The sequence below is a fragment of the Canis lupus genome, chromosome 28 (assembly GCF_011100685.1).
Source record: "Canis lupus familiaris isolate Mischka breed German Shepherd chromosome 28, alternate assembly UU_Cfam_GSD_1.0, whole genome shotgun sequence".
Classification (NCBI taxonomy): Eukaryota; Metazoa; Chordata; class Mammalia; order Carnivora; family Canidae; genus Canis; species Canis lupus.
In genome coordinates this window covers 38,107,599-38,115,549 of record NC_049249.1, presented here as the reverse complement: position 1 = coordinate 38,115,549, position 7,951 = coordinate 38,107,599, and the positions used below count along the sequence as shown (strand labels likewise).

General features: G+C 47.2%; 2 long non-coding RNA genes across 2 annotated transcripts in view; both read left to right on the top strand.

Annotated features, from left to right (window-relative positions):
• The window catches only part of LOC111093073, a 15,820-nt gene extending 11,180 nt beyond the window's left edge, over window positions 1-4,640 (top strand). The window contains exons 2-3 of the long non-coding RNA XR_005380324.1: window positions 3,382-3,549; window positions 4,269-4,640. This is a non-coding gene — a long non-coding RNA (uncharacterized LOC111093073). The remainder of the gene's footprint in view (window positions 1-3,381; window positions 3,550-4,268) is intronic.
• A 75-nt stretch (window positions 4,641-4,715) lies between these two features.
• Window positions 4,716-7,617, top strand: LOC119877675. The gene is made up of 2 exons (XR_005380323.1): window positions 4,716-5,135; window positions 6,417-7,617. It is a non-coding gene; the product is annotated as an uncharacterized LOC119877675 (long non-coding RNA).
• Window positions 7,618-7,951: the final 334 nt, after the last annotated feature.

The following is a 7,951-nucleotide window of genomic DNA, read 5'->3' as shown; positions in this document are numbered from 1 at the left end:
ATAAATGAATGAATAAATAAATAAATAAATAAATAATAAAATAAAAATAAATAAAATAAAATAAAATAAAATAAAAAATAAAATAAATAAATAAAAATAAAATAAAAATAAATAAAATAAAAAATAAAATAAAATAAAATAAAAAATAAAATAAAATAAAATAAAGTAATGGCAGCGTGAGCGGCCAGCATGCGTTTGAGTCCACCCCTGGGGGGCTCGCCCTTCCTGGGTGCTGGGAGAGATGTGCAGGAGAGAGAATCAGCCTCCCTCTGAAAACAGGAAGGGGGCCGTGAATGCCGACCGGGTCGGGGTGCAGGGCCTCGCCACGGCCTCCAGGTGGGACCTTGAGCAGCCTAGCCGCAAGGGAGGCGGGAAGACGGATGCTCCGGGGCTGCCTTTGGGACTGTGGTACCCAGACCGCGAGCCACGCCCACAATGCTACCCGCACTCTGATTGGTCCCCTTCATCCAGCACCGCCACGCTGGCGGCGCACCGATTGGTCCCCTCGATTCAGCGCCCCGCCCCCGTGCTACCTGCATCCTGATTGGTTGGAACCAGGGCCCCACTCGTGGGTACCACTCAGGGAGCTGGGTGCCCTTGCTCGTGTAACATAAATATGGCCAGCCCACGAAAGCTACCTTTGGTCCTTTCTCCCCCATCACTGGTTTCATTATTGGATTCTCGTCACAATATTTATTAACATTTTCATTGCAAATCTCGTAAGTTCGCAGTGTTAACAACTAGGTACTTACAGAATGGGAAGAAATACTTCCCTAAGCCTCCATCTAGTTTCGTTTTGTTTTATTTTGTTCTTTTGTCTTCTTTCTTTGGTAGTAAGATTAGGGATAAATCAAAGATGTGAAGAGGTTGTGTGACTCGCAGGGTGCCAGACACCCTTTGGTGAGATTATATGGAGGCTTTTACCCCTCGGTGCAAGGATATTTCCTTGGCACAGCAAATTCCCTCATAGAAGTCAATTCCAGATTAGGAGGAGTTTTAAAAATATTGATGACCACACACCCTGGAGACGAAAGGATCAGATGCAGAAAATCTCTATTGTATTAAAAGTTTAGTAGCATTTTTAGGGTGGAATGACATTGGCTATCTATGACACCTTTACTCTGACATGGCTATATGTATGACTGTGTCTTTTCTTTTTTATAAAGATTTTATTTACTTATTCATGAGAGACACACAGAGAGAGGCAGAGACACAGGCTGAGGGAGAAGCAGGCTCCATGCAGAGAGCCTGATGTGGGACTCGATCCCAGGACCCTGGGATCATGACCCGAGCCGAAGGCAGATACTCCACTACTGAGCCCCCCAGGTGCCCCATCTTTTTGTTTTTAAGTAAAAAACGGGTTTTCAAATTTTCTATGCCCCTTCCCCACGTTTGGATTATTTATCTAATGCAGTTACTGTCTCAGTAATCTACTCAATTCTTGCATTATATGATTCAATGGAGGGGCGATGATATTCGGGGACAGAATTCACAATTGGAAGATGGCACAGTGCAGTCATTTCGTGGGCATGTACTATGAGGTATGACGTCACATCTACAGCATCAGGGAAGGCCTCCATTCTTGGAGTAAAAATCCGCAGCGAGGCAGCCCTGTGGACGGCACCTCGGGTAGGCCTCCCTCCTAGACCTGTGGTGGTGCAGGCCAAGGTGGAAATGAGCTCCTGAACTGAAACACATCTTTTAGTAGGTCATTCTTGAGAAAGACTGTGAGAACAGCACCGCCACCTTTATTTCCTATTTTCCAGCTACCTACACAGGAGCAGGACGGTGATGTCTATAGAGAGGGAGAGGCTCGATCGCCTGTCCTTTTTTTACATTCTTTTTTGAATGAGGTATCACTGTTTGAGTTCTTGACTCAGTAGATGTCCAGAGAACGTGGGGAGTAGAAGGAACTTGCATGGCTAGGCGTAGGCGATGACTGGTTTCTTTAGCACGAAGCTCGCCTTAGCCTTCTTACCCTCCACAGACTTTAAGGCTGGGAGAAGTAGAAAAATCTCACCATTAATATCATTCAGTGGCTCCAAAGTTAGCTTCATGAATGTGTTTCTACCTGGAGGGGGTGTCATTGCCCCTCAACCCCTGCTTGCTTCCATTGCTTTCTTCCTTCCCTCATTCTATTCTTTCCACATCCATCTGTGCCAGACGCCGTGCCAGGTGCTGAGGATAAAAATAAAAGCCAGGCTCTGCCTCACCGGAGGCTCCCCCAGGGCAGACACGCAGACATGTATCTGCACTCAACAGCACTGCAATATCTAGAACTTGTAAGAAGGCTGTTTAGGTGCAAGCGTTATGTGAAAGGATCGACTTTGAGTATGGCTGGGTCTGGGAAGTCTTCACAGAAAAGCAGAAACTGAAGAGGGTTTTGAAGGATGAAGAGGAGTTCGCCGGGCTGACGAGAGGGGCGTTAGCATTCCAAACAGTGGGCCTGGAATAGCTTGCTTCACCGTGGGGCCTCTGTAGCTAGGGAATGCACGGTGGTCGGTAGCAGGAGAGCAGAGAGACACAGGCTTGGAGGGCAAAGCAGAGCTCTGCTGAGCAGGCCCTTCCGTGCCAGGTCAACCTTTTGGAAGGTTTCCTTGAGAGCAGCAATAGGGAGCCACGCACGGCAGGGCAGTCGGTGGGATAGTGCTCTGTTCAGATTTGCATTTTAGAGAGCTTCCCCCTGGCAGTAGTTTGGTTGTCCTTGCTTTATGTCTCGTTGGGTCACTCTCCTGGGATCCCGAATGGTGGAGCCCACGCTGCACACTGTCAGCTCTGCGAGCGGGCAGCTGTGACAACATCTGCACTGAGCATGAGGACGGCATTTGGCGCCGGGGAAGAACTGGGAGCAGGGATTGAAATGAAACCAATAATGGGTTTTTTAAACATTTGTTTTATTCTCGCTCTAAATGCGCGCCCTCTCGTAACCCCATGGATGGAATTCTATTGTGTCCAAGTCCACGGACATCGGGGAGTGGGTTTGGATAAAGAATGTGTCAAGCAGAAGTAGAGGAAACTCTTCAAAGCTGCCCTTTGCAGGCCTGCCAGGCAGGTGGGGTGTCCGTGGGTCTGACTGCTCCGAGGTGTATTTTTGGAGCTGTTCTTGATGGGAGGGGAAAGAGTTTGACTTTTAAGCACAGAGCGCTGCACGCAGGAAGATGCCTCTTGCATTGTGTTTAGAACGTTTTCTTAATCAAAACGCTATGCCAAGAACCCTTTCCGGCGAAGTGGAACTCGGGTGCCAGCACGATCCTGCTTATAAATAGCCCAGACCTACTCGGCGAGGAACAAAAATACCGAGCCCTCACTCCTGCAGCCAGCGGGAGCTTTGAAGGATGCTGTCAACCCATCCAACTTACACCCTTTCCCTGGTCATTGTAGGCAGAAACAATGCCATCTTCCCGAAAGGAAATCGGCAATAAAAACTCCTGCAGGACTTCCTATTCAGAGTTTTTCCCATTTGGACCCGAAAAGGGCGGCCCCCGCCCCTCCCAGCGCCAAGCCCACCACCACCGAGACGCTCCCACCACGTTCACAGGCTTCAGGAGAGTAAGCATCTGGATTTTCCCGAGTGGAGCACGGCGAGTGCTTTTACAGTTCCACAAAGCTCCTTTTTTTTTTTTCCCCCCTTTTCCTCCCCCAAATTGCCTTTCTGTTTCACATATCTTACGAAGCTTCTGACAGAGTGTGTAAGACCTCAGATGATAAAATGGCAAATGTTTTTATAAAGTGCCCTATTGGCTTAAGAAATCTTTTTGTGATTGCATTTTTTAAATTAATAGGTGGATATGTTTTTCTTTCCCTCCTTCTCTCTTTTTAAACAAATGTTATGCTTTATAGCAGCACGATCTTGCTGCTTTACAGTATCGATAAACGCAGGTACACCTGCACTATAAAATCCACTTTACATGAAGCAGGCCATTCCTGTTTTATAGCCCATTTTTCACCCATTGTTCTCAAGTCATGTCATAGGTGTGCTGTAATGGGCTGGGGAGGTGGACGCCTCGAAGATCAGTTTAACAAAATGGTCTAATTTTGCCAACTTTAGTGCCAAAATCTGGATTGAAAAACGCAGGACTAATATCCCAGTAGACGCACAATATGATGTCACTTCCCTGAAAATGGCCAAGATAAACATCTATTTCCAGATCACTTGCACTTACAACATGAATTCTACCTCTTTTTCAATCCCCAAATTACGGTTCCTGTTTTCTAACAATTTTAATGTTAACCTGGTTGACATTTGAACTTTCCTGACTTTTTCTCAGACTCGAAGATTTTATTACACCGCTGGTGGAGGAGGCAAAATTCCATTCCAAATATAATGATACTTTTGGAGTCTGAAAACCTGCGAACTTTTAAAAATGAGGCGAAGCAGATTGAACAGTCCTTCTGACGGAAGCGTAGACGCAGATGTGCAATTGAGAACTCCAGGACTTGGCCCGACAGAGCTTTTTAACGTGATGCTAGTTGATTGGATGCTCCTTTGCCATTGAGGGAAGCTTCATATTTTGTTTTTCTTTCTCTGTAAGTGGGCAAGTAGGGTAAGTCTGTATGAACCCGTGTGATTACTGCAAGAAATTCTTTCCTTGCTAAGCGCCGTGTCTAGAGTGTGTGTATCGCACTGGGCAGGGCTCTCTGGGTTTATAAATATATGTTGCCCACAGACAAAGAAGTTGAACATCTAGCGTATGTCAGGCTCTTTATGTGCGTTCTCTCTAGTTCACTCGAACCTCAGGCAGACTCGATCCTGTGGGTACCCATTTCATAGACCGGCAAACTGAGGTTTATCCACGGTAAATGACACAGCCCTCTGCTGCTGCTGCTGCTAAGTTCCTCCGAGAGCTCATCCTCTGTGCCAGATAGTGAGCTGAACCCTGTGTATGATCTCCTAGCCTGCCTGCGACGTGGGGACTATTACTGCCCCATCGCGCAGATGCGCTAAGCTTGGGAGTCTTTAAGTTACTCGGCTTAAGTTCCTTTACAGCAACGGCTGGCATTAAAGTTCATGGCCAGGCTCCAGAGCCTGCCCTGGGACACCCTCCCTCGTTGCCAGACCTGGGCGTGGCTGTTCTCCCGAGCGCGCTCCGTGGACGGACACGACGCGAAGATGCTCAGGAGCACGTTCACTTGTGGTAAGACGACGTGCGTCCCAGGGTTGGAGCAAGTGGGAACAATACGGACTACTCAGAACTCAGAGAAACAATGAAGTTGGGGGAGGCCTGGAGACGTTGGGGGCTGTGGGTCTTGAGCTGGCCCCCACAGCACAGGTGGGGTTTTCATGGGCAGGAACGGCCAACTTAGGACTTTGTGTGCTCTTCGCAATTTGCGATTCCTCTTTCTGGTCTCACGTGCGCCGTTTCCTTCTTGCCCACTCTGCTCTGGCCGGACTGGCCCTCTCACCTGCACGTCTGCTCTGTCAGTGGCCAGCGGCTTGGTAGGTGTGTCCTGGCCATCTAGAAAGGCGACCGCTCTCTACTACGGCTACTACTACCATACTGACACGTATTCTTGGGCCATACTTTTTAAAAAAAAAAATTTAAAGATTTTATTTATTTATTCATGAGAGAGACACACAGAGAGGCAGAGACACAGGAGGAGGGAGAAGCAGGCTCCATGCGGGGATCCCCACTCAGGACTCGATTCCGGGACTCCAGGATCATGCCCTGGGCTGAAGGCAGACGCTCAACCGCTGAGCCACCCAGATGTCCCATTCTAGGGCCATACTCGATCCTCTCCCTGCTTCTTTCCTTCACTTAATTTCTACCTATTATCTGTCTCTCTCTCTCTCATCTATCTATCTCTCTCTCTCTCTCTCTATCAATCTTCTATTTAAATACATACATGTATGAACACATGTAACATAAAGTACGATATACATATAAAATGCATACAGTATAAATAAAATATTTCTGGTTGACTTTAGCTCACACATCTCCTAAGCAAAAATGCCAGCCCCACAAGTGCAGGTGCCCTACGCTCTTATCTCCCTGGACTTGCACCTTGCATGACAACAGTGTGTGGTCCCGGGGGCAGGGGGTTTCATTAGGTTTCATAGGACTGTGTCCACGTGGCTTACTGGGTAAGAGCTAGACACATTAGCTGTTATATTTCAACAATATATTTACTTTTGTTTTTCATAATGTAGGTCCATGGGTGTTTGTTTTGGGGGATCATAGTATTTTTTTTAAGAATTCCATAATGCTTCACTCTTCCTGTGTTACTGAGACTGTAATTCCCATGCTGGTTTAATTTTTCCTTTATGACAAGTTTGGGAATGGATCCAACGCTTAATCCAACGCTCTATGCTTAGGGTCGAAGGTTGCATATTATACCTTTTACTGATCTTGGGTAAGTGGCTTAGGATCTCATTTGTCCCATCTTTTTGAACAGGGTAACGACATCTTTCTTTTCAGGAGTTGGTGTGAAGAATAGTGACCTGGATGGATGCCCGACATGGTCTTGCGTGCTGTATGGATGCCACCACCCTGTACCTGTCCTGTGAGCCCTGACCCTGGCTTGATATCTGTACCTGCTCTGCAAGCTGGCTCATGGGAAGAGACCAAGTGTGGGAGAAGAATGATATGTGTATGGAAAAGGCGGCCAGAACTTCCACCTGAGAACTGTAGCATGCTCCTTTACCTGGGGAGAAATCACGTGGAGTCCACGCAGCCCCCTGCTCCCCTCAGCTGGATCCGCTCCCCCTCCCCTAGGCTCCATCTGGCCCATTTGGAACGTGAATGCATGGGGTGTACCCTGTTCTTAGGGCTTAGCCTCACTCGAAGACCATGAGCTCCTGGAGAAGAATAACCACGTCCACTATGTCTTTGGTCTTCCCTTTGCGTGTAGGAAATATGAACAAAATTAAACGAATAGCTGTTTACATTTGGGAGACAGGTCAGAGTTGAGGATTACAAGCTCTAGGGCGAAGCTCCTCATCTCCAACCTGTGATCTTAGGAAAGTCGTTTCCCGTCCTTGCCTCTGTGGTTCCTCCCTGAACCGGACATATTGGCGGGGTGACCTTGCAGGTATTTTCTAGTATTTTCTAAGCACGCATGCTACTGACGCCTGTGGGGTAGACGGCAGCCAAACGAGCGATGCAGAAGCACCCGGGGAACACGCTCCCATTTCACAGTGCACTTTAATTAGCTGTGTGTGCATGCGTGTGCCCGTGTGTAAAGAACATGCATGACGACGGTGGCTGTGACAACGCCGTCACAGAGTGGGGAGTCTACCTTTTTCTCTTTTTTTGGCGGGGGGAGTCTACTTTTGAGAAACTTAGGCAGGGTGCTTCCCATCACACTACCTGTCCTACCGCGAATCCTGGCGAGCATCTGCACACCGACAGGGCTTTGCTTGCCCGTCCATCAGTCCACGTCCCCACCTGGCTCCCCTCTCAACTCCCAGCCAGCCCGGCCGTGGAGGGAGGGAGCGCGGGAGGCTGCATCTGAAGCTGTCCGTTACCAGTAGTCTGTTTAGAAGGTGGATTGCTAATTGTTTGATTTTTCTGCCAACAGGATTCCCTGCAAATTAGAATTGTAATCTCTGTGGGTATTTCTTGAATTAAAGGAAAATATATAATAAAATAAATAAATATTAGTTGTTTGGTTGTATAAGCTTTTGAGACCTGCAAGGCTCCTCATCAATTATTAAATATGGCCAAAGATGACATTCCTAACTAGTGTCTGTGCCTTTAAAGCAAAGACACTGGCAGAGACAGCTCGGAGGCAGAGATTTCCGTGTTCTTACGCTTTAACTCCGAAAGTCTTTGCCTAGAAGCTTTGATTTCTCCATTATATAGATTCTTTAAAAATATTTAGCATGTTTGTCAGACATATATATGATTTTAAACACGTAGTTTTATGTGGTTGGCACACAACGCCACATATTTGTGTGTGTACACACACACGGGCACACGCACTTTTTTTTTTTTTTTTAATTTTTAAACTG